Source organism: Canis aureus, chromosome 27, assembly GCF_053574225.1.
Source record: "Canis aureus isolate CA01 chromosome 27, VMU_Caureus_v.1.0, whole genome shotgun sequence".
NCBI classification, from domain to species: domain Eukaryota; kingdom Metazoa; phylum Chordata; class Mammalia; order Carnivora; family Canidae; genus Canis; species Canis aureus.
Window position 1 is genome coordinate 40,628,322 of NC_135637.1, and position 27,814 is coordinate 40,656,135.

At 38.6% G+C, this 27,814-nt stretch overlaps 2 long non-coding RNA genes across 3 annotated transcripts in view; one reads left to right on the top strand and one right to left on the bottom strand.

The window, feature by feature from the left end:
- LOC144299344 (uncharacterized) overlaps positions 1-9,323 on the top strand; it is a 65,106-nt gene extending 55,783 nt beyond the window's left edge. Inside the window, exons 3-4 of one of the 2 annotated variants that reach the window (XR_013366060.1) lie at positions 1,842-1,967; positions 8,795-9,323. This is a non-coding gene — a long non-coding RNA (uncharacterized LOC144299344). The remainder of the gene's footprint in view (positions 1-1,841; positions 1,968-8,794) is intronic. The other variant, XR_013366062.1, reaches the window with a different exon arrangement.
- The window catches only part of LOC144299343 (uncharacterized), a 209,112-nt gene that overhangs the window by 22,047 nt on the left and 159,251 nt on the right, over positions 1-27,814 (bottom strand). The gene's annotated exons all lie outside the window — the stretch shown is intronic.

Here is a 27,814-nt window from a genome sequence, read left to right on the forward strand (position 1 = left end):
ATTAATCGGTGCAGGTAACAGTGAATGGGGTGTTTATAGGAGATGGAGTCTCTTTTCAGAAAGCATTTCGACAGCAAGTACCACAATGCTTAAATAATGTTAACATAGTTTGACCTTGTGATTCTAAGTCATATGTCAACCAACCCATCTGTCACCTGTTCATCAAACTCTCACTGGGCAGCTACTCTGAGTCCAGACACTAAGGACAAAATTTCTGTTACAGGAAGGAATGGAATGATAGGTAGGATTAGACTACGGGAAGGGGCCTTTCGACAAATATATTACTTTTCACAAGGTGACACCCCAGTGATCACATGCAGTTTGTAAATAAAATGAGCTGCTGTAAATAAAATGGACACACACACACACACACACACACACACACACTCAAGGGGGGACTTGCAGAGGTTTTCTTATAACTTTATCATCCTACAGACCTAGGTAAAAATGTCTACTGGTAAAAAAAAAAAAAAAACCTAGGAAAACAACATTCAGTTTTATCTAATCATGGGCTCTTGAAAACTGAATTAAACGTCTTACTTTTCCTTTTCTCTGAAAAATATCTTGTATGTGAAGGCAGTCTAACCCAGTTCCTGAAAAACAAAAGAAGTTTCCCATTGTCTGGAGTCAGTGACATGCTTAAGTAGATGGAATGACATTGATGGCAGGAGATTGGCTTCAGTTTCCTCTCACTAGAGAATCATAGATTTTAGTCATCTGGGTTTATGGGGTGAAACAAGAGAGAAAGCATCAATCTCTTTTAACAATACTTCCATGTAGAATGATATAGATTTTAAAAGGATATATTTTAAAATATATCTTTGGAGCGCTCTGAGGGACTGTTTGGTTTCTCATAATATACCTACATCCTCTGCATTCCACCTGACACCCTGGAATTAAGTGAAGTCTGAAGAATGAACTCTACACAGGAAAAAATAGGAAATAGGTTTTCCTTTGTAATGTTCCTCATGCCTGAGCATTCATTTCTCTTAAAGTTGCTGCCGTGTCCAGACACTTACTGCTCCACACGCGGATTATTATAAAACCTTAACTGCTCTTTCTCCATTAACTCTCCCTTACATGATGCCACCAGATTCGTTTTAGAAACATATCACTTTTATTCTCTCACTCTCCTGCTCAAATGTCCTTTATCATCTGCAGGATCAAGTTTTGATGATCTCAAGACATCCTAGTTTCTTCCCTTTCCACCTGAACCTAACTCCCTTGACCTGTCTCCCACTGTTCACCAGCACAAATCTTGACTCCATATGCTTATCTCAGGTCCCACATGAGTTCTGACGTCGTACCTTTGGTATATTTCTATTCTTTATGGTATGTTTTCTATTGCTGTTGCAACAGATCACCACAAAATTAGTTGGCTTAACACAATACAAATGTATTGTCTTACAGTTTGGGAGATTAGAAGTTGACATGAGAGTCTCACTGGTCTAAAATCAAGGTGTCATAGAGACTGCTCTCCTAGGTGCTCTCGAGGAAAGTCCATTTCTTGCCTTTTCCAATTTCAAGAGACTGCCTGCATCCCATGGCTCCTGGCTCCTTCCATCTTCAAAGCCAGCAGTGGCAGATGGAGTCTTTCTTCCTCCTCACTGTTCTGACTATGACTCATTGATGGCCTCCCTCTCCCTCATTGATGGTTACAAATGCCCCCCCCCCCCCCCAACAATGGAAGATAATCTAATTTCAAGATCAGATGATTAGCAACCTTGATGTCTTCTGCTCCATTAATTCCCCATTTGCCATATAAAGTATCAGACTCAGATTCCCAGAGGCCATCTGTTTTCTCTTCATTTGTTACCTATGGCTACTCACTTATTCCTCAGGGCCTGGTACAGGAAGCCTCCCCAGATTATGGTCAACCATGACAATTTCCCCCTTCTCTGAAGGGAGAGGAGAGCCAAGAGAAGCTTCCTTGTCTCCTGTCACCTGGATCATCTCAAATAATAGGGGTGAGTCTGCCCATGACATCTGTATAGTGAAACCGTGATCCTAGTGTACATTGTGTAGATGCAATGAGTGTATACTTTCTTGCTGCTTTTTGTTGTTCATCTTAAGACCTCAATTTTCTCATTTCCGTAGGAAAGTAGGTTGCAGGGTTTGGCATATCATGATTCAGTGTGTTCTATGGATAAAGAATTGTAGAAGTTGTGGATAACAGCCTGAGTCTGACCCCTCCTAGAATGAGCTTTATGTATTATCACTGTTGCTGGATGTGCAGTGTCAAGTCCTAAACGTGTTTATCCTAAGGACATAATAGAGATGTGAGTGAAGATTTTTATGCAAAGAGATTCATTGTAGCTGTGGCTCCTAAATCAGAAACTAAATAGGGGATACTTAAATTCGGATAGATAAATATGATAAAACATTATGTAGGCATTAAAAAATATGTTTTTAAAGATTATCTAAAAATAGAAAAAGTGATTGTATATATTTCAAGGAAAAAGAATGATACAAAACTTTGTGTGTATATATTTATATTTATATTTTATTTACACACTTACCTCTTGTTTATATATATTTCAAATCAAACAAAGAAAGTTTATGTAAAATTAAAAAGGACCTGGAAACAAAAATACTAAAATAGTAAAAGGGGTAATAACCAAGGGTAACATTATAAATGGCTTTTAAATATTTTTTATACCTTTTCTTATTTTCCACATTCCTTCTAAATTAAACATAATTTTTAGCTTCTGATAAATTATAACTTTGATGTATAATTGAACTACATGCTATTTATTCTTTTTCTTCATAATCACAGTGGTTAACCTTTAGAATAAATAAGTTTATTTAACATTTACTGGATGTTTGCTCTGCTCCAGACACCACACTGGGTACCAAGTATAAGTCAGAGCCCATGTCTTTCAGGAGCTCATCCTTTGCAAGGTAGTTGGACAAGTGAGTTAGTCAGCTGGGGCTGCCGTGAGAGATCACAGGCTGGGGGACGTGAACAACAGAAATTTGTTTTCTCACAGTTCTGGAGGCTGGAAGTCTGAGGTCAGGGTGTCAGCATGGTTGGTTTCTCCCAAGGCCTCTGTCTTTGGTGTGCAGATGGCCACTTTCTCACTATGTCCTCATGTGGTCGTCCCTCTGTGTGTACACATGTCTGTGTGTCTCTCTCACGTGTCCAGACCACCTTGTCTTATAAGGACACCAGTCAGTTTGGCTCAGGGCCACCCAAACAGCCTCATTTTAACTTAATCAGTTCTCTGAAGGTACTGGAGTATGGCCTTCAACACATAAATTTTGGAGGTGGGGGATGCAATTCAACACATGACAGTAAGTACGTAATAAATCTCAATATTTGCTAATGATGGCAATATTGGTGGTATGTACAGGCACACAACTCTTTTGGGGGGGCAGCAGTTCTTTTTAGGAAGTGGTCAAGGTTGGGTTCATAGAGAAGTAAACATTTGAGAAGAGCTTTGAAAAATCAGTGAGATTTTGCCAGTTTCTAGTTAATAGAAATGTGTCCTATAACTGTAATGGATAATATATATAGCATCAAATATATGAAAAGTGTAATTTTTACAGAAGATCAGAAAGCATGATTTTATTTTATATCACAGAGCATTAGGGTTTAGTGTATTTTGGTTGGGAACCTTGTGGTGAAACAAGTCCTTGTTGTGTCCTTGTGGAGAAACGAGTCAAAGGAACCATTCTCTTGACAGTGCTGACAGTGTCTTTCACTTTTCCTGGATAAAGAATAATATCTGGGTAAAATGAAAAAATAAACATGTCTTGGGAGAAGTAGCTCTTTTCACAACTTGTGCAGCCACTTTTGGCACCAGACTCATAAGTGGGGATGTGGTGGATGCTAGGAACCCGCATTTCTGAAAAGCTCCCAAGAACATTCTGATGGTTGTCCCGGTTTACAGCAAAAGTCAGAGTAGGTCAGAGAGCTATGGGGCCTCCTGCGTGACTGAAGACCCAGTTTCCCCATGATGACTTCCCCATCCTGCAAAATATTTGTTACCTACATTAGGTAGAATTCTAAAACATTGAAAGTTTAGAATGCATTTTCTATATCGTTCCTTTATTTATAGGTACTTTCCTGATTAGACTGTAAGCCTCTTGACTGGAGACCCAAATCTTTACATTTGTGTCACACATCCTGTGTCATCCCTTCCCGTGTGCCCTGCCTGGAAATCTGCGTTTGGCCCTGTAGGACAGTCTCTGATGAAGGCAGTGTTTTTATGAAGACTAAGAAATCCTTAGAGTGTCCATAATAGCATCTGTAGCTATCTTCATACTCCTGTAGGTGTTTTTTGGGGTTACACTGTTGATTGAGAACGTTTCTTACTAAGGCATCAGTGGCGTAGTGGATAACATTTCTTACTGCCCTAAGTAGACTCTTATAAACATAACAGGCCAGATTTTCACATATTTCTGTCCCACCTGTTTGGAGTTATACTGCTCCTTTTACCTCTTACAGCTAGCTGCATGTGTCCTTTATTACCTTCCGGGGATACTCTTCCTGACAGGTGTTGCCGTAACACCATATATATTTATTGTAGGAATAAAAAACCCTGTATGTTGATCAAAATTGGGCCACACATGTATGAAGAGTTCATGGAATACCAGACTTCTTCTGACAAAACGGTTGAGAAACAAAGTCTAGGGGGTCTGATGGGCCATTGCATAAAGGTTCCTGTCTAATTAATACCTTGTCACCTCAACAAGGCAGTTATATCTTTGAAGTGTTCAAAGACAGCAAAGAGATACACATATTATCTAATGGTTTATCCCTCAGATGTTTATATTAAATCTCAGAGAATAAGAATTCACCAGTATATTTTATCCCAATTTATTGTGAAATCCCAGTTGAGTGCATTTCTGTATGAATAGGTTCACTGACAGGTCCAACAAATGACCTTTATTTTGGGGCAAATTTCTAATAAGGGAGATCTCGGGAAGTTATATGTTGCTCTGATCAGTAGCTTTACACATACTTGAAAAAATACTCAGGGGATATTAAATGGAATAATTCCAAAATACCAGACTGATTCTATTAGCGTTGGTAGCCATTCTGCTACACTTTTGTCCAATGAATCCCAGTCTCTCAAACTCTCCTCCCTCTTCTTGTTCTTGTTCTTTCTCCCAACCAGGGGATATTTAAACATTTTTCATCTCGCTTCAAACTTTCCGGTGCCTCTGTGTTATGCTTTTTCTCAGCTGGTGATCTTATTTCCACTGAAGCACCCACCACCACCGCTACCCATTCATCTGCATCTATATCACATATTACACCTTCCTTCCTATTGCTATAGATGGACTGTTCGTGTTCTCTTTAAAAATTTATTTATTTGAGAGAGAGTGAGAGAGTGGGGGGAGGGGTTAGAGGAAGAAAATCTCAAGCAGACTTCCCGCTGAGTGTGGAGCCCAATGTGGAGCTTGATCCCAGGGCCCCGAGATCATGACCTGAGCCGAATTCAAGGGTTGGGTGCTCAACCAACTGAGCCACTAGGTGCCCCAAACTGCTCATGTTTTGATACAACTTCTCCTGGGGCAGAAGACCTCAGCTCTCCCTCCTCCTTAAGGATATCACAGTGATATATTATCCATTCTTTGTGTGCATCATTGATGTTTCTGCCTCTACAGGATTATAGCCACCAGCTTACAGATTTTTAGTACTTTCTCCCATCTTAGCAAGGCACCCTCTCCTTGATCTAATGTTTACTCCAGCTACCACCACCCATGTCTCTCTCTTCTCTAACAGCTGAGCTCAAATAGCTTGCCTACATGCACTGTCTCTCTCCACACTGGCTTCCCACCTGCACATGAAAATGCTCTAGTGATGCGGCCAGTCTCTACTGCACCGCTGAAGCAGCTCTTGCCAACACCACAACTGGACTTTGTGTTGCTTGGGTGAAGAGCTCATTTCCATTACTCACGCTACTTGATCTATGAGCAGCTGATAAGCTTTTTCCTAATGATTCACTTCCTTTCCAGAATGCCAGCATCTGCAGATTTTCATCCAACTTCAAGGCTGCTCCATCTCCACCTCTTTTCTGTGGTCTTATTTTATCTGTCTGACCTCTTAAGTTGGATTTCCCCAGGGCCAATTCTTGGAATTCTCCTCTCTAGATTCACTAATTCTTTGGTGAGCTCATGAGTTTCAAGTTATAAATATCAATATGGTGGTGACTTCCAAATGTATATAGCCAGCCAGCATATTTCTTGAACACCAGTCTTATTTCAACCACGAAAATGGAGATCAGCTAATGCCATTTCTCTGCTCAGACTTTACCCATGATTTTCCATGTCACTCGGAACAAAAACCAAAGACCTCTCAGGGGCCTGGAAGGCCCCACCGGAGCTGATCCCTGCCTTGTTCCCTTCTGGGCTCCCTCTCACTCCCTCAGTCACACCCTTTCTGGTCTTCCTCATGTTCTTTAACCTTGGCCATGGCGCTCCAGCTTCAAGGCATTTGAACTGACTGTCCCTCCAGATGTCCCTGACCTACTGTTCAGTTCTCTTGAAGTCTTTGGTTGAATTTTGCCTCCTGAGTAGGGCCTCCCTGACCACCCTCTTCATCATACCTTCACTACTTTATTACACTCCACTTCCTGTTTTGTTTATCTTCATAGCACCTACGACTTACTGCTGCCTAACATGCCATATATTTTAATTATGTATTTATTGTATGTCTCCATCCAGTAGGACATAGGGTCCATGAGGGCAGAGATTTTTGTCTGTTTTGTTTATTGCTGTCTTCCCAGCACATAACCCTTGGCAAATACTGTATGTTCAATATATTGGCATTTCTCAAAGTTTGGCGCCCAGACCAGCAGCATTAGAATAACCTGAAAATGCCAATTCTTGGACCCTACTGTATTCTCACTGAATTTGAAACTCTGAGGACAGGACCCAATCATCTGAGCCCTCCCTTCAGGTATTTCTTAATTTCTGCAAATTTTGAGAACAATTGTGATGAATATTTATTGAATGAGAGAAGAAATGAGAAAAGTTTTATTCCTGTACCCTTTTTAAAAACTTCTTTAAACTTTAAACTTTCTTTTTTTTTTAAAGATTTTATTTATTTATTAATGAGAGACATAGAGAGAGAGAGAGAAGTGGAGAAGCAGGCTCCATGCAGGGAGCCGGATGTGGGACTTGATCCCAGAACTCCAGGATCACGTCCCGGGCTGAAGGCAGGCGTTAAACTGCTGAGCCACCCGGGCTACACCTCCTGTTACCCTTTGACAACTACAGCAATCACAACTTTGGTTTAAGATGTCCTACAAATAAATGAGTAAACTCACTTCATAAAATATGTTTTTCTAATATAGTCATAATAAATTTAATAAGAAAAAGTTCTAGTTTATAATATAGAAAATAAAAGACCTACACATTATCCTAAGCCATGTATCAAATATATTGAAAACTGGTATACTTAGAGAGTCATAACTGAATCTGTAAAATTAATTTATGGTTTTAATTCAGTTTTAGTTGAAACTTGTGTTAAAAATTAGTTCCAAGAACTTTGCCCTATGATTTAAAACTGTCATGGAACTGTTATGAATCAACTTGCATCCCTTGGTCTTGTCTTGTTCTTAAACTTTTGACTCTAAATTTCTAGGTTGAACTATGCTATGTCTGTATGTTCCCTGCGTCCAAATAATCATATAACATGTGAGCATCTGTTTTGCTTGAATCTGGGGATACACATTCTGCCATTAATGAGATGGAGGCAGAGCATCTATTTAGGTTTGCAAAATCTCACGTGTTCTGTGATTATGAAGCAAGCTGACATGTCCTCCCTTCTGTCTGTGCATGAAGTTGTGATAACTCTTTCCAGGCAGAGCAAGTGTCTCTGTTAGCCCAGGACAATCTGTGTTTATACCTCATATCCTGATGTAATTATTATCAGCATCCCTCATCTCTAAAAGTGTGATGATACATTCTATGGCCACCATATATATATATATATATATATATATATATATATATATATATATATATGTCGTTCCACAGTGTATGAAGAATATTGGAAACCAGGGTTCTAAATATCTCTGATATTCACTGGGAATGTCATTAAAACATTCTAGGTGTTAGTCCTTTAAGTACTACAGTGAGGAAGGAAAGCTTTTATATAACGTGTACAAACAAGTATTATATGGCATTATATATTTTACCAAGAATTTCCACTTGTTAACATGGTATTTTACTTGCATTCAGTTTCATTAAGGTGTCTCCCAAATCTGATCCTAAATGTTGGTATCAATTTCCGAAGATGTCATGTTTCTTAGTTTGTATTATCAGGATGATATTGTGATATTACTGCTGCAGACAGAAAAGTGAAAAAGGCAATTACAAACAGATTGCTCTGCTGAATTTCTTTCCTTTAGTGAGTTAACTAATCCTTTCACTTATGTGACATTGTGAAGCTACCGCCTCAGACCCCACACCTGTAAAGAGTGTGGATGTGTGCCGAATCATAACTGGGTGTGACTGGGATTTTGAGTTACGTTCTATGGACTGGTGCTCCCCAGAAATTTTTAGCTTGCATCACGTTTTGGGGCAAAATGAAAACGTAAATAAGATAAATCCACATATCTTACTGAATAAATGCACTAATAGGCTCAAGTGCTTTTCCTTTAAGAACTCAGACCTCAAATGTAAATTGTACATGACTGTGAACCAAGCCTTGCTAGTGTATAACAACCTCTTTGGAATGGTTTTAAAGATTATCTGGCTTTTAAAAATTTCAATTGGTCTTGCACACTAATTTGTAGAGAATTAGAGTTTATTGATGGATCGATGTCATCTCCCCTAGGCTTTGCCATCCATCATAGATCGTTTTAATGGAAGGATACATGTCAGTTGGAAGGAATGAATGTCCTGTCCCTAGAACCATCCATATGGGGTGTTTCAACAGTTACTGCAATTCTGTGATCAATTGTGCAGCTCATCCAGACCACTAGAGTCTTTGTGACATACATGTTTGTTGACTTGATTCGTCCTCATAAATGCATCAGTGCTCTGCGAGGCCTGTCTGACCAGCCTGTTTCTGCTGGCCTTCCTCACAGTTATGCCGACACCCATTCCAGCTGCCGTACCCAGAACCACTGTGCACAGTTCCACATGTGTAACAAAAATGGTTGGCACAAACACACTGACCTTGGCATGACACCCTGTGTGGGCGGTTTGTATACATAATCATGACCACAGCCTGCTTGGCCTGCTTAAGGTCCTATAACAAGTGTGGGTTTGGTTACAGCTTGAAGTCCTGCAGTTCGTAGTCTGAGGTTGACCTTAAAATAGCCAATCCCAACACTTTACTTTTTTTCTGCAATAAATGCTGTCAAAATGGTCTCAATTTTATAGAGCGTATTATTTTTATGGGAAAAAAGTAGTTGTATTGGCCTAATGCTACTCTCTCCAATGAGTTGCTTTGTAACTGGGATGCACTTACTTCTGAGAGCTCTTTTGTTCTGGGCCGGAAGGGATGCCGGGTCCAACGTGACAGCACATCTTCACTGTGTCACTTGGTGGAGAATATATTAAGACAAAAGTATATATTGCAGAATAGCATGCGGAATCCATACATGGTTTTAAAAATACGAGTCTTCCAAAAAAATTAAGTTTTGAGAGCCTGTTTTCAGGCTAAACAGGCAGATACTTCAGGAGCTGAAGTTTCTTCTATTTTGGGTACTAATTATGGGTATTTTGGTGAAAAAGTTTGAAACCAGCAAATCCCAATGTCAGAGATTTTTCCCATCCTATTTAGCAAGTTAGATGCTTCCGAGTGTTGCATTAACTCTAACAGAAAACTAAAGATGGTTCTGTTGCTGCATTGGATCAAATGTCAATGATCTCTAATCTATTAAAAATAGGCTTATTCAGTAATTTACAAAAATTGGTGACTTTATGACCAGCTCTACAGTTGGACTGTTCAGCATTTCAAAAGCAAAAAAGCAAAAATAAGCATACAAAAAAATCCTTGTCACATCCTCCCTTTTTTTCGAACTTCAGTTTTAAACTGTCTTTATGGCACTTGTTTTCCAGGTTGTCTTATATATTTTCTTAGTTTTTCTTAGGAAGGGACTGGGTTACAAACACAGAGAAAAGAATTTTGAACAGAGTGAATGCTAAAAGTCCCATTTTTGAGAATGGATATATTGTGAAATAGAAGCTCCAGCCTTGATTGCTAAGTCTTCACTGATTTAAATATTCAAAGGCCCCTGACTGCTTCACTCTGGAAGAGATCCCGTCTTCAGAGGATAAAGCAGAGTTTTGAGAACTTTAGTTGCAGTTTTCACAACCGTCTGGTATCTCACAGCTGGTGTCTCAGACCACTCCACGTTCACTTATTTAGGGAACTTCCGGATGTGGTTAAAAGAAACACACATTTCATTGTCATTTCTCAAAATACATAGGTGATTTTTCTTCCTCGAGCTTATAAACCCCAGCAGATACAGATGGTTAAACCTCTAAACATACTGCTTCTCTAGCATGTATTTCTTAGAGTGAACCTCGGCCATGCCCATTTTTGTTTTCTGAGTAAAACAATTGGAACATAACATATGTCTCCCCAAACTACTGCCCCTCCCCAAATAAACCAAAGCATTAGATAAAATTGGTAGCACCGAAATTGAGGATATCTAAAAACAGCAACCTGTAACCTTGGGAAATTTTGAGTGATATAAATACAATGGCTGAGAGCATGGTAACCGCACAATTTTTGCCTTAAACTTAGACACTTGCAAGGTTGTTGAGTTGCTCTCCTCTGGCCCATATTAAAGTGCTCATGTTTGGGAACAACAGAGTTCACATCCAATGACTTTGTTTGTTTGTTTGTTTTTTCAAATGAATCCATATTGGTAACCAACTTGTAATGTCTGGGTCAGTTCCCAAGCAAACGAGCAAACACACTTTCTGAGCAGTGATAGCAATTCTATACCTGTTTGTTTACAGATTGTCTGGCAATGAGTCAGAAGCCTGTGATTTTTTTTTTTTTTTTTAAGTATACAAACCTTCTCAGATTGAGTTAGCAATCTGGAATAATTTCCTGTCTGTCTCTCGATCTTTATAATGTGAGAAAAATGCCTTCAGTGCTTTCAGCCTTTCTGGCCGATACGGAAGTAATATCATGCATCTCACAGAGAAAATAATGCCTTCTCAATTCCATTAAATTGTACTGACTTCTCACAAAAACCCTGGTTTTTGGTTACATCATCACCCACAATGCTGCTTGTGCCCAAGGAAGCATGGCTACTCTAATTAGCAGTAAATCAAAGCTCTTTCTCTCTGATGGAACAGGACTGTGAAATTGTAATGGGTGAGCTGTATCAGCAAGCATCAGTGATTAGGAGGACTGGCTGACAAGTCTAGGAAGACTGCCCCGAAGGAAACCCCACCCATTTAAGGAGAGGCCGGGGAGGACATTTTCTGTGGTTTTACTGTTGATCTCTGTTTCCTCACACAAAGTTTATTATAATTGACAATCAGACTGGCACTGCACAGGATGCTTTAATCTAAATATTTGAAGGTGCTTTTTTTTTTCTTCTCTTTTTGTAATCTAATGAAGTAGGATTTTTTAAATCGAATCAACAGAAACATAAGACCATGGTTACAAGCAACAACCAAAAGCATTAAAATAAATAGGGGCAGACTGTGCTCCAACAGAGAACATGAGAAGTTGGAGCACGTTACTCTTAAATGCACACATATATTCAGCAAGAAAGGTACAGTAATTAGCCTGATTTACTTGGCTTGCTTGGCTATAGTTGCCAAATGCACGAGTCAAGCAGTTCTCCGACTAATTTTGTTGGGGGGCTAGCCCCCAAACTACAAAATTGCTTATGTTTTTTTTTTTAATTTTTATTTTTTTAAAGATTTTATTTATTTATTCATGAGAGACAGACAGAGAGAGAGAGAGGCAGACACAGGGAGAGGGAGAAGCAGGCTCCATGCAGGGAGCCCGACGTGGGACTCGATCTCAGGTCTCCAGGATCACACCCCGGGCTGAAGGCGGCACCAAACCACTGAGCCACCTGGGCTGCCCCAAAATTGCTTTTAAAAATACTTTTTTGCAAGGTGCAATCTAGACAAATTGGTTAATGATCAATCAAAAATTGCGAATTATATGCACATATATTGTGAAATGATTACCACAGTAAAATCCAGTAACGCATCCATCCCCTCACATATTTATCATTTTTCTTGGGTGTGAGTGGGAAGAACATTTAAAATCTACTACCTGAGCTGATTTTGAGCATATAATCTGGTATTGCTAACTCTAGTCACCATGTTGTATGCCACATCTTCAGAAATTCTTCACCTTACAGTTGAAAGTTTGTACACTTTGACCAGTAATCTCCCCGTATCCCCCACCCACCCAGCCTCTGGCCCAAAGGAAACAAAATTACTGACCTGCAGAGATACCTACACCACCATTGTTCACATTGGCCAACCTAAGGCTGTTGATGGAGGAGGAATGGATAAAGGAAAAGTGAACTAGATATATCTATAGGTCGATATCTGTATCTGTTGCACATAGAACGAAATATTAATCAGCCATAAAAAAGGAAAGCCTCCCCATTTGCAACAGCATGGATAAAACGTGAGGACATTATGCTGAGTGAAACCAGTCAGGGCAATGTACTTATAAAAGTGGAATCTTATAATCTTATAAGAATTTTTTTTCTTATAAGCATTTTCAAAGTGTCCCAGTGACCTCTGGTCTCTATGCGGTGCTTACACCTCTATGTCCCTTCCTTTTACTTGCCCATGTGTTCTCTAAGCTCAGCCACCCTTCTCCCTCTTCCTCAAAGTCACCAGAATTATTCCTGCCTTAGAGCACTTGTACTTGCCTCTCTGGAATTCCTTTCCCCACCAGATCTTCACGTGGCTCTGTTCTTCTTGATATTTAGGGTTCAGCTCAGATGTCAGTGCTTCAGAAAGAACTCCTGCAAGGCACCCACCAAGTTACACTGTCTCACATTAGCCTCTTTTCTTCGTAACCTTCTTTAAAAATTTATTGAAGTGTTTGTATGCTTGCTTACCATCTCAACTATTAGGAGAAGTTCCATATTCCAGAACCTCTATTTTTTTTTTTTACACCATCCTCATCCCTCAAGCAGTGTCTAGCAGCACATCCTAGACACATAATAAATTTGCTCATTTTAGAAACTCTTTATTAAGCACTTACTATGTCCCAGGCTCTGCTCTAGGCAGTAAGGGTAAAGAGATGAACACAGCAGATGAAATCTCTAAACAAAGTACATTCTTAAGTACCCGCAGGACAGGTTCTAGATGAACTCAATTCTTACAGGGAATGTTCCTTTTCAATGGTGTTGAGGTCCTGCAACTACAAGCAAACAATCTACGGTGAGTTGAGAATGTTTGGGCCTGCAGCCCAACCTGCTGGGAGGGCTGCGAAGGGAGGAATGCCTGACCTCACAGAACCTAAACCCCGGCTCTGGCTCTACCAACACTGGCAGCGCTGAAATATTAGACAAGACACGAACTGTGTACTTGTGAGGAGCACAGGTTCTGAGGAAGCTGGTTTCAAAGATGGACAATTATAATTTACTCACCCTCTCCGGCATTTCGTGTTCTCACGACAACGTGTGAGTGATGATAAGTCACTGAGGATCGAACAAGGCAAAGAATGAGAAATGAAGTAAGGCTAAAAAGGGTGCAGAAATATACATCTTAATTCATAATAGCTGTGGTTGCATTAATTCTTCTTCAGTTCCTTTCTCAGCCTTGATTTTTTCATCTCTGCAACAATGAAGTAAACTAACATTTCTGCCATCTTTCCCAGAACTTGCATTTTCAAGATATTCTTGATGATTGACTCTGGGGTCTTTGACAATGAACACTTTCTGCATTTTTTTTTAACAAATATATATTCCAGGGGGGCACTTGGTGGGATGAGCACTGGGTGTTATGCTAAATGTTGGCAAATTGAACTCCAATAAAAAAAATTTAAAATATATATATATATATTCCAGAAAAATGTAAAAACTCGTCCCAGATTTCTTGGCTCTTCTATTTTCAGATCCTATGAAGGATTAAGAGGAACAATGGTGTGATCACACTCAATGTTTTGATATTCATAGTTTTTTTTTTCCCCTTATTTTGCCTTATCAGTGTGTCGCTTTACTCCATACCATAGGTTTATATTTTTGTTTTGCTTTTTTGCTCTAAGCATATGCAGTTTTCAAGTCGATTTTCCACAAAAGTTAACTATGTTTTTTGAATGGATAATTTTAGTTCAATGGAATTTGTTAGCCCACCCCTCATTACAATGCTCCTGACTTTGAACGATGGAGGAAATTGCTCTGGGTGGGTAGCCAGCCAGTCTGACTAGTCCACTGGGCACAGGCTCCCTGGCCACTGGGATCACTAACGCCTAATGCCTCTAATTATAGACACGTCTCATTCCTGGCTACTTAACAGCCTCACCGCAGGGAGTGACTCCACTTCCTGACTGGAAGCCTACCTTCATTAGCGTAAACTGTACATCATAACCATCTAGTCTTACAATAACCCACGGGGCCCTTCCTCCCAGGACCGTGGCAGTGTGACAGTCTTGGTATTTGAACCTAGAGACAGATGATAAGAATTTATGACTTTAGACTTTAAAGTGCACAAGGTAAAACTTGATACGCCATGACTTTAAAAGAAGCCATCTGTGCCGATAATGGAGAAGATGCAGGAGTGTGTTCCACTTACCCCTCTTCAGAGTCCCTTGCTTCCTAAATGAAGCAGGACCTGTGCTAAGTCTCTCAGCACTGGGGAATCTGAGCAGGGTTGGAGACTGAGAAACAGATGAGCCTGAAAGCAGCTTAATCCCAGTTCAAGATTTAGTACATCTAGAAGTAAACAAATTCTCACTTAACTTGGATTAGAACTTTGGGTCCTTATTCAAACCTTATCTACTTTTATAATCCTCCTCCCCTTCACATTTGTTACCCTTTATGGAAAACTCTTCATATGCTGGGCCCTGTACTAAGCCCGTTAGATATTATCTTCTCAGCTATTCCCCTGAACACTGCAAGATAGGTTGTCTCCATTTGTCCAGGAAAAAACTAAAACTCAAGAAAAGCTTAGGAAATTGCCAAACTCATGTAGCCTATGGCCAGGCCGAGATTTAAACTCTGTGTTATTTGATTCTAAACTCCTCTCAAGGGGGCCCCTGGGTGGTTCAGTTGGTTAAGTGTCTGCCTTTGGCTCAGGTCATGATCCCAGGGTCCTGGGATTGAGCCCCATGTTGGGCTCCCCAGCTCAGCGGGGAGTCTGCTTCTCCCTCTCCCTCTACACCTCCTCCCGCTAGTGCATGCTCTCTCTTTCAAATAAATAAATAAAATCTTAAAAAAACCAAACCCCTCTCAATCCACTCTACCTCTTCTAGGCTTTGTTGTCCAGTGATAGTAGAATGACTAGACATTTAAGGGCAATGCTCCTACCTCTGTGCTTTCATAAACATTCCATCTCAACTTATATTAAAATAATAAAATTTCCACAACAATAATAACAGTAACGAATTTTACTGAACGTTTATTACAGGCCACACACCTAGTAGTCTCGTTTGGTCTTTAAAATAACCCTTACATCTTTATTTTGAAGCGAAGATATATGAGGTGTAGAGAGGTTGCTTGGATGGCTTGTGGTCACACCTTACATGGTGGAGCCCAAACCCACTCTCATGACATTGCCTCTCATGGCAGCACGTAACCACATACGTCATACTTAGATATATATTTAGTTGTCTTCTTGATCACACAGTGAGACGCAAGAGAAAGGATCACATAGTCTCCTCACTGACTAGGACTGTGACTGGCACATAATGAGGATGCAGCAGATATTTGCTGAGCAATGAGCAATTTTAGTTACACTTGAGCCAGTCATTAGCTTGTTCACACGATGGTGAAACCATGAGAAGGTCTGCAGGCCATATGACCAAATGAGTGCTTTGTGCATTTTTCTAGTTACACTAAAACCTTGTTATTTAGCAGTTAAATCTTCATTTCTGGTCCATGGTGACTGTAATGTTTCAAGAAACATTAAAACTGCAAATGGAGGTAACAAACCAAAAACAAATCATAATTTTCTGACAGGTTAAAGACCATTGCCTGTTCAAAACAAGGCCACCCAGAAATCTCAGACTGTGGAAAGAAGGCCAACAGAAAATGTCGCTTCATGCGTTGCTATATATACGCTGTAAAAAAGTACTGGAGGAATGAGAAATCGGAGTTGCCTGATGGCATCTCTTCTGACTAAAGTTAATTCTGGCTCATTCAAAATAATAATCTATTTCATAACTCGGGAAGCTGGAATGGAATTTAGGAACCCCTTATGAAAAACTGTTATTAACTAATTATACAAAATAAAGTATAGAATCTTGTGTTTACATAAATAATCAGACCTAGGATAGAAATCAGTTTTGGGGGCCGACTGCTCTGTATCTTGCCCACAGCAAAATAAAACTATCCATTTTTTTCCCCATAGAATTCAAAATTTCATTATGTATCTTTGTACACATGTTTTAGTACTCCTTCCCAAATCCACAAAGTACACACATACCACCTCCATGTCTTCATGCTGGTCCGGGCCACCATATTGGCTTTTGGCTGGATTGCTGCTGGCTTCCCTCTTCTGATCTTGCCAGACTGTGATTTCAAATATGGTTTAGATTATGTTGCTCCTCTGCCTCAGGACCTTCTCACCTCCAAGGAAAAGCTGTGTCTTTTCAAGAGTGTACAGGGCATCAAACATCTCACTGCCTGTGCCTTCCTGACCTCATCACCTCTACTCCTCTGGCCCATGTCCATCCGTCTGTGTTGTGCCCTCCTGGTGCCACTTCTACATCTGGATGCTTCTGTCTAGTACAGGGATTTGGCTCTTACTGTTCCCTCTGATTGGAATACTCATCTACTCATGCCCCACATACCGCTTGCTGATATATACATATTGTTCTACTCTCTGCTTAGATTTTACCGCCTCAAGGAAGCCTATAATGACCATTGTTATTGTCATATTATAATCTAGTTCTTTATTTCTATCCCTTACTGCCCCATTCTTTCAATCCCAATTATTCTTCCCTATTTTAAAATTTTTCCATATCACTATCTTACCATTTAGTTAATCAATCACTTAACTAATTTAATAGCCATTATCTCCTCAGGATTTCCCATTGGTATATTCCACACTGCTGTATCCTAAGCATCTAAATTAGCACTTAACACATAGTAGGTGCTCATGTGTGTTACTTAGATGGCTTTGATAAAATATATAATCATATATGTTTTAGTGGCCATAGATATAAAGTAACAAATTTAGCAATCAGTATAATAATATGAACAGATAAATTAATCATATAGGAACAAATTCACTATTTTTTAATTAAATCGCATTTCTAGTCATAGAAAATTATTGTTCTTGAACTTCCCAAATCTAACAACAGCAAATATTAACAGACATGAACACATTTACCCAGGTTTTAATGTTTATCTCAAGTGTATTTTTATTTATTTATTTATTTATTATTTATTTATTATTTTTTTTAATTTATTTTTTATTGGTGTTCAATTTACTAACATACAGAATAACCCCCAGTGCCCGTCACCCATTCACTCCCACCCCCCGCCCTCCTCCCCTTCTACCACCCCTAGTTCGTTTCCCAGAGTTAGCAGTCTTTACGTTCTGTCTCCCTTTCTGATATTTCCCACACATTTCTTCTCCCTTCCCTTATATTCCCTTTCACTATTATTTATATTCCCCAAATGAATGAGAACATATAATGTTTGTCCTTCTCTGACTGACTTACTTCACTCAGCACAATACCCTCCAGTTCCATCCACGTTGAAGCAAATGGTGGGTATTTGTCATTTCTAATAGCTGAGTAATATTCCATTGTATACGTAAACCACATCTTCTTTATCCATTCATCTTTCGTTGGACACCGAGGCTCCTTCCACAGTTTGGCTATCGTGGCCATTGCTGCTATAAACATTGGGGTGCAGGTGTCCCGGCGTTTAACTGCATCTGTATCTTTGGGGTAAATCCCCAACAGTGCAATTGCTGTAGAGAGATTTTCCTGTTATTCTTCAGTTATTGGATTCTAATTTGTTTTGTTGTGGTTAGATTATACACTGTGTACAATTTCAATTCTTTAAAAAATGTTAAGTTTTATTTTATGATGCAGGATACAGTCTACCTTGGGATGTGTTCCCTGGGTGCTTGAAAGTATGTACAGTTGGCTGCCCTAGAGTACAGTGCTCTATCAGTGTCGATAAATCCTATGGGTTGGTGACTGTTGAGATCTTCTGTATTCTTGCTCATTTCTGTCTAGTTGTTCTATTAGTTGTGTAAAGCAGGCTACTGAGGTCTCTAATTATAATTGTGGATTTGTTTATTTCTCCTTCCAGTTCTATCAAGTTTTGCTTCATAGGTATTTCACCTCTGATGTCTGGTATAGATGCATTTAGGATTTTATGTATTCTGTATATTCCTGGTGGATAGACCCTTGTATCATTACGTAATGTCTCTCTCTCTCTCTCTCTCTCTCTCTCTCTTTTCCTGGTAGTTTTCTTTACTCTGAAATATACTTTATCTGATATTAATCTAGCTATTCTTGCTTTTTAAAAGTTAATGTTTACATGACATATCATTTTCTATTTTTTTTAACTTTCCTGTAGCATTACATTTGGTGTCGGTTTCCTGTGAACAACATCTAGTTAGATTATGTTTTTAATCCACTTTACCAAACTCTTTTAATTGTTATATTTAGGCCATTTATATTTAGTGTTAGGTTTTAAATCTGCCATTTTCTATTTTGTTTTCTGTTCTATTTTTCATTTCTCTCTTTTGTTTTTTATGATTTCTTATGGAAAGCTGAACTGAATGTTTTTTAGAATTCCATTTTGACTAATCTATAGTTAAGTTTCAGGTATTACATTGTATATACTTATCTTCTCATGGTTTGTTGGCATCAACTTTTTATCAATTTAAGCAAAATGTAGAAATCTCACTTTTCTTTACCTTCTCCAATTTGTAGTCATTTTTAAGGAATTTCCTCTTTATACATTGAAAACCACATCAAATACCATTATAATTTTGCTTCAACTGTAAAACATTAATTTAGAGAACTCAAGAAGAGAAGAAAACACAATTTTTTCTTTTTCTTTTCTATTTCCTTTATATCCTAAGATTGTGTTGATGATGTTAATCATTTTCCTTTTATTTAAAGAACTTCTGTTAGCCATTTCTGTAGGGTAAGTCTGAAACTGCCTTGGTTTTCCCTTCATTTTTAAAGGATATTTTCACTGGATTTGGATTTTTATCAGAACTTAAAAAAAATACTGTTGACATTTCCTTCTGGCCTCCATTGTCTCAGGTGCAAAAGTAAGGTTCATTTCTTTTCCACTGCTTTCAGGATTTCTGTGTTTCTTTGGTGTTCAGAAGTTTGACTATGGTGGCTTTAGTGTGGATTTCTTTGCTATATCTTCTTTGGGATTCACTCAGATTCTTTAAGTCATTGGTTTCTCTCTTTTGACCAATTTAAGAAATTGCCAGCCATTATTTCTTTGAATATCATTTCAATTCCTCTCTTTTATGTATCTTCTTCCTGGACTCCAGTAACATGAATATCAGATCCTTTGTTCTACTTCTATAGGCCCCTGAGGTTCTGTTCTTTTTTTTTTTTTTTTCTTCTTTTAGTTCGTCTTTGGTATTTGGATTGGGTGCTTTCTGTTGTTTTGTCTTAAAGTTCCCTGATTCTTTCCTCTACCCTCTGCATTCTGTTCTGAGGTCCCTCTTTGAGGATTTTAAAAACATCTTGATTATTGCATTTTTCATTTATTTATTTTTATATCTTCCTTTTTTTTTGGCTGAGACTATTTCTTTGCAAAATTTTTCTTTTTTAAAAATTAGTTTCAAACATGTTTGTATTGCTCAATTAAACATTTTATTTTGGTTGTGTTAAAATCATCCTTAAATAATACTAACATCTGTACCATCTTGAGGTTGCATCTGTTCACTGCCTTTTCTCAGTCATGTTAGAATTTGCATGATTTTTTTAATATTTTATTTTTTTATTCATGAGACACACACACACACACACACACACACACACATGCACAGAGGCAGAGACACAGGCAGAGGGAGAAGGAGGCTTCATGCAGGGAGCCCAATGTGGGACTCGATCCTGGGACTCCAGGATCATGCACTGGGCCGAAGGCAGGTGCTAAAACCCCTGAGCCACCCGGCATCCAGATTTTCCTGATTCTTGTTGTGGAGTAATATTCAATTACAAACGGGAGCATTATGTTATGAGACCCAAAGTTTTATCTCAATGTTCTGTTTTAGCAGGCCTCCTCTGAAACCATGCTGGTAAGGGAAAGGTAGACACCACCTTTTATTGCTTGATGGGGTAGAGTACAAGTTCCCTACTCAGACATTATGTGCCCCTTGCTACTGCTGGATGGAAGTGGGACTTCTGGCTTCTCAGGCTCTGCTGATACCAGCTAGCAAGGGAAGTTAGGTGTGTCTCATTGCTTCTACCCATGTATCTTCCACTGACACCATCGGGTGAATGTGGCTTTGTTACTACTAGCAGTGGTGAGAGTTCGACTCTTTATTTGACCTCCTCTGACACTACCCTAGCATTAGAGGGGAGAGACCCCTTGTTATTGCAAGATGGGAGTGAAAGTCCAGGTTCCCTTTGTAGCCTTCCCTGAGACCTTTCGTGTGTGGGCTGGTGACTACCCCACAGGGATGAAAACCCTGGCTCTCTGCAGGATTTTCTGTGACACCACTCCAACAGGGAGTTTGGAGCATTTCACTGCAGCCTGGAAAGGGGGAAGTGTAGACTCCTCCTTGGCCTTGGCTGTTGGGTAGAACCTCTGTTTTTTCTGTGGTTTTCGGCTGAAGTAGAGTGCTTATTTGTCTAAAAAGTTTTCTGGCTTACTAGGCTGCCCCTCGCTTGGTCCTTTATCTCAGAGCATTCAGATTTTCTTGGAGCTTCTTTGTCTGTACCCATTTGCCTTTCCAAGGTGTTATCTTCTCCAGCACCCTGTCTAGAATATATGAAACAAAAAGAAAGCCTAGAAAACTCGGTGCTGTGTTGTTCTTAAGGTCTTGATGTTCCTTACTGGTTGACCCTCTTCTCTCCAAATTTTAGAGTCTTTTTAGTTTGTTTTATATATAATGTCCAGGATTGTTAGCTGTACTTGTGAGAAGGAATAGAGAAATGTACTTCTTTCTTTCTTGATGCAGAAGTCTCTTAAAATTCATTTCTCTGTGGTTCAGCCTTGATTTTTTTAAGATACCATGATTTTCAGTTGTCAGATTATAATAAGAAGTGTGATGATTATAGATTTGAACTTTGAGAATTTCCAGTCAAGTGTCTCATGTATGCAGTATATTTTAAAAGAGACACAAAATAACTAGAGTGGAAGTTACTACTAACTTTTCTTTTCAGATACTACGCATGGTTTTCTGAGATAGATCTGTGCATCATGGAAGAAGAACATTAAGTGAATTTAATTCTCAGAGAGATAAGAAAATCCCAGAATAAATGGAAATATTTAAATAATGAGTTAAAGTCAGCGTGTACATTTAATGAATATTATTGATGAAAGCACATGATGATGATGGTAAATGCCAACCAAAAAATTTCCCTTTAGATGAACACTTCTTACAGCATATTGAATTAGAGATAAATGATAAGAGAAGCTTTGTTTTTTAAATTAATGTAAAAACATTTAAAGGTTATATTTTGTGGTACTGCAATAATGAAGGTTTGTATTGTTAGGGTGCCTTCAGTTTTACGGTAACAATCAAGGTACTAGAATAATATTATGGAATATCAGTAGATCAGATTATTGTTGATGATGATGTCATTGTTTAAAAAACTACAAAAATCCTTTATTTTCTTGTGTTTCAAATCCATATTGGTGATTTAAGATTACCTTTTCTTGTCTAATGGTAGGGAAAGGTAGGTAGCATTTGGTGTTTAGTACTGACAACGATTGATTTTTGTTTTCCATTCCAAATGTTGTTTCTCAATGCAATTTATTTTTGATATATTTTTAAATGATGACATTTTTACTTATTTTACCACAAGAATAAGTAACAGCTTTTAAATTAGCCTATTTAATTACAACTGGCATGAAGAACTTAGTCCTGGTGCATTGGACAGTAAGTGAGGCGTGTTCAGAGCATTCAGACCCTAGAATTTCCCAGTTCAGGCTCTGGAGTCAGAATGGCCCTATTTAGAATCCATCTCTATTATATACTAGTTTGAGTCCTGTGACTCAAGAAGTCACTCAAACCCTCTAGCCTTAGATTCCTCTTTAGCAAATTGGGCTAATTGTGGTTGGTAAAACTGGATGTCATGATCTCTGAATATTTCCTGCAGAATAAATAAAGAGTGAGTTCTGGGGCACATGGGTGTTGGTGTCCAGGTGGTCTTAGAGTCCAGATGTGTCATGTTCCTTTGCTTGTTTGATCATCCGGTCTTTCTTCTGATTTTACAAACAGGGTAAATTCCCTTTTCTCATTCAGTAAGTCAAGTTTATAATTCATTTTTAGTCGTGAAACAGTCTTTGTGTTGATAGATTATGTTAATGAAAATCTCTATAGTCCGCCATTTTAAAGCCTAGGTCAATTTACAAGGATGGGAGAAATAAACCAACATATGGGAAGTATGAAAAAAGCAAAACCAGGGTTTCCCTGAAAAGGTGAACCCTACCCCCTTCCTCAGTACTATCATAGCAGAAAAAATAAGCAGTTTAAGGAGCATGTTTGAGTACACACAGTTCGAGTGTGTGTGGGAAAAAGAGGCAAATGTTCTCCTCTTCAAGTTCAATCACGTGGAGGGATAGTTTGATAAGTATTTTGTTCCTTTTTCTTTCCTTATTGCTTACTCTTCTCTCCCTTTCTAACAATCCTTTTATACTTTTGTCTTGAGTTCCAAGTTCTTTTCCTTGGGTTGGATAGTATCTTCAACAGGGCTTTCTCAGAGTAAATTGGAATTAAAACATTGTAAGAAATTTCCACAGCTACCTTTGATTAAATAATTTTTCATATCATATCTCCTAAGTGTGATTTATTTTCTAGCTCTACAGACCTGAAACATTTTTAGCTTCTGCAAAGTTTGTCCTCTTTTCATGATATGACCTGAACACCAACCTGCCCCAAATCACCTGTTCCAACCAGTCTGCCCAGAGCCTCGAATCACAAGATATACCGTTCCTTGGAATTGGTGTCTGGAGAACTCTTAACAGAGAATTTTATCTGAAAAGAAAAACCTGCATGAAATACTTTTACTGCCATAATGATACTTGAAAATTGCATTTGGTGAAAAATGAGCTAAAAGGCAATTTGTCCTCCATAATCACTATGTAGAAGGGAAAAGACAGGAGAAGAGAAGGGAACATGCAAGAGATCTTGGTTGGAAACAGGAGGTAAAACAGGATGATAAATCTATAATCATTAGCATCAATTTTGAGGATACTAAGGATAATGTGTGGCCTATAATTACTTAGGACAATTTTCCTAAATATTTTGTTTCAGGAGTATATATACCAGGTCTCCAGTACAGGTGGATCTTCAGCCAGTAGTTCTTAAAGAATACACTAAATATCAGGGGCTTGGAACTTAGGAATTTGGATTTTAAATAAATACCCAGATGATTGTAATGTGCAATGAAGTTTTTAAATAACTTGCTTAAGCTGCCTAAAAATGTTCCAGGGCGATTATGACCAAGTTTGACTCCAGACTGTAAACATCTATAATCCAGAACTTTTTAAATTCAGCTTTTTCAAATTTGTTTTTTATTCTAAGATTTATACCACGTGTGTCTGGAAACATGTGAAAGAAATAATGATTGAGGGAAAGAAAGCAGGCTGATATTGTGTTTAAAGTTATTGTGTATCCTCAATTATGGCCAATTTTACCATTTTGTGTCTTTATTTCTTTTCATGGACACTCAGGATTAAAAAGTACAATAAAGGAGCACCTGGGTGGCTCAGTAGGTGAAATGTCTGCCTTTGGCTCAGGTCATGATCTCAGGGTCCTGGGATTGAACCCCATGTCTGGCTCCCTGTTCAGCAGGAGGTCTGCTTCTCTCTCTCCCTCTGCCCCTCCCCCCTGTTAGTGCACGCTCTCTTCCTCTGTCTCTCTCATTCTCTCTCAAATAAATAAATAAAACACTTAAAAAGTACAATAAAGATAATCTATTCATTTCTTTTAAAGATTTATTTATTTTATTTATTTATGATAGACATAGAGAGAGAGAGAGAGAGAGAGAGAGAGGCAGAGACACAGGCAGAGGGAGAAGCAGGCTCCATGCAGTGGGACTCGATCCAGGAACTCCAGGATCGCGCCCTGGGCCAAAGGCGGGCAAAACCGCTGAGCCACCCAGGGATCCCCATCTATTCATTTCTTAAGGAAAAAGAATCATGCATATGTACGACTAATTTATTGTATGGATGGTCATCACAAAGTATGTATAAAGTGAAAAATTCAAAACTTAAATGTCCTGCTATGGAGAATTTAAATATGCAAAAACACAGGGATGGGATAATATTCATCCAATTTAAACCATTTTTTAAAACAACACGTACGAGAAGTGCTCACAAATCATTGATTAGCTGAAACAAAAGAAAACAAATAAATATTGACAGCCTAAAGTTTCTCTCATGTCCTAGTGCAGGCAGGGATGGGATGATACTTCATGGAGCTTAATCAGATTTGGCAGGTTTCCCTCAAATAGAAGCAGCTTATACCTAATTTTTGTTTTTTGTTTTTTTTAATTAATTAATTAATTAATTAATTAATTAATTAATTAATTTATGATAGTCACAGAGAGAGAGAGAGGCAGAGACACAGGCAGAGGGAGAAGCAGGCTCCATGCACCGGGAGCCCGATGTGGGATTTGATCCCGGGTCTCCAGGATCGCGCCCTGGGCCAAAGGCAGGCACTAAACCGCTGCGCCACCCAGGGATCCTAATTTTTGGTTTTTAAGTATGTGAAACAAGGCCAGCACTCTGCACTTATGTTACCAAACATCTGATTCTGACTCATATAAAGCAGAGGAGCTGAGAGAAATGGCATGAACTGTAAAAACTATTTGAATGTCATGCAGATAGTTCTCTACATTCAATAGTCTTATGCTATTATCGATTAATGTCAGATCCACCATAAGGATATGGATATACAACTGGACTGTATTTTGCTTTTAATGAGGTTTTCTTTGGTGATATAGTCTTGGTTTTTAAGTGATGAAACTGTAGACAATATTAACGAGCTTATTTTGAATTTTATTTTAAAATACTCTTGAGGGACGCCTGGGTGGCTCAGTGGTTGAACATCTGCCTTTGGCTCAGGGCGTGATCCTGGGGTCCTGGGATCGAGTCCCGCATTGGGCTTCCTGCAGGAAGCCTGCTTCTCCCTCTGCCTGTGTCTCTGCCTCTCTGTGTGTCTCTCATGAATAAATAAATAAAATCTTCAAAAAATTAAATAAAACACTCTTAATAGTAAGCCTTCCCCGGATATTCTGTATTATGCTTCCATTTCTGTATATTCCATCAGTGTGCTTTCTTATCCTTTGAGACCCAACTAAAATATCTTCTTTGTTAAGAAAGTCTCTATTTCCCACAGTCAAAATTAGTCTTGCCTTCCTTTGTGCACTTCGATTATTTTTTCATATAACGATTATAGTATGTAATTTTGGTTGTTCACAGTTTCACAGACTTTACACCAAAAGTTAATGATCAAAACAGTAATTTATTACCATTTTTCATGTTTCCATAGATTGACTGGGATCAGTTGGACAATTCTTACTTGGAGTCTCTCATGTGGTTGCAGTCAGATGGCAGCTGGGACTCCAGTCATGTGGGAGCTTGACTAAGCTTGATAGATAACGAGGCTTTTTGACTCACATGTCTGATGCCCGAGTTGAGATGACAGGAATAGATGAGGGCTGGCCGGGTACTTCTGTGTCTCCTTATATTTTGCTCCATGAGGCCTGCTTGGGCTTCCTCTCAGCAGGACAGTCTCAGGATAACTGCACTTCTTACACAGGGACTTGCTTCCTCCAGAGCTAAAGCTGCCAGGTTCCTTATGACCTACCCTGGGAGTGCTGGAACGGACTCCTGCCATATTCTGTAGTCCAGGGAAGTCACTGAGGCCAGCCCAGATTCAAAGAGAAGGGAATCAGGCTCCATCTCCATGTGAGGAACAGTATGCATTTCCACGAGGGCAGGCATTGATGGTGGTCATCTTTGGAAACAACATCCCATGTGTAAAACAGAACAGAATTTCAGTGCTGGAAAGGATTTGAAAGATCATCTGATTCGACTTTCTCATTTTGATAAAGATAAAAAAATAATAATAATTAGAAACATGAAATGACTTGCCCCATATTAACGATATACATTAGGCTCTCTTCCCTTTATGAACGAAACCCCCAAACTGTGGTAGGATTGCTCACAGCATCGTTCACAGCCTAGCAAAGGACCATGCATAAATTACAAGTACAAGCACTTTCTAAAATGAATATAGGGCATGTTATAGAAAATAAGTGTAGCTGCCCTGCATTTCACTTTAAAAGGAAAGAAAAAAAAGCCCAAGTTTCCTATTTTGGCTACGTTTTGCACTGGAACACCTGCGCTTTTAACCTGATTTAGCTGTTGTTCTGTGCCGTGAAATCAACCCAGGTAGAGTTTTTTACGAATAGGTTCTTATAGCTACACTTCTTGGAATATACCTTGTTGTATAGATTTGACTTTGGAACTATAAAATGACCTACAGTCATAAAGCAAAATTAAATCAAAATAAAAATGAAAAGCATTCCTAAGCATGGAAAGCAAAACGAAATAAATAAATTTTATTCTGCATTGAGTTGGTGACTTAACCAACTGGGAATTATTTCACATTACCTTAAAGTGCAGTAATTTGATAGTACATTTTTACTTGGATATATCCTAAGGACAAAATAACTTCAAAACAAAACAAGACGAAATTAAAACTGTTTTCAGTAATTATATCATTGGTAATAATAACAGTGTAGTTATCCTAATACTATATTCCATGTGTAGTAGGATAAAACTATAATAATGTTAATATTAGGAATCAAGATTTTTGTAATTAAAACAGTTGAAATTAGTAAAAAATTCTGTATTAATAAATTTGAATTTAAGATTATTAGTGTAAACTCAAGATACACATTCTTATAAATGTCATTTCTTAGCTCTGTCCAGTAAAATATCTTGGAAACAATAAACTAATGATTGTCTAGTTGTAGGGAGCAGCGTTAAATGCACAGATTCTGATCTCTAAAAACCATTTCCTCCTAAATCAAGCTCAGGGTCTTTAGAAAAATGGTACAGGAAACATACAAGATAAGCCTGGAGGGACGCCTGTGTCACTCAGTAGGTTAAGCATCTGTCTTCAGCTCAGGTCATGATCTTGGGGTCCTGGGATGGAGTCCTGTGTTGGGCTCCCTGCTCAGCAGGGATTCTGCTCTCCCCTTTCCCTCTGCTCCTCCCCCTATGCTCATATGTGCTTGCTCTCTTTCTCTCTCAGATAAATAAATAAAATATTTTTTTTATTTTTTTTTAAATAAAATATTTTTAAAAAGAAATCCTAGAGTATTTTGTGATGACAGGAAACAAGAAAAGCCATCAAAGACTGTTGAGGTCATGGTCATGTCAGAAGGAATCAGAAGTGAGAAAGAAGTGTATCCAAATAGCAGAGGTTGGGACAAATTGAGAATCAGTATGAATAACGAGAGAATAATCAACAAGAATAAGATTTAGTGAATTAAAACCAAATATTT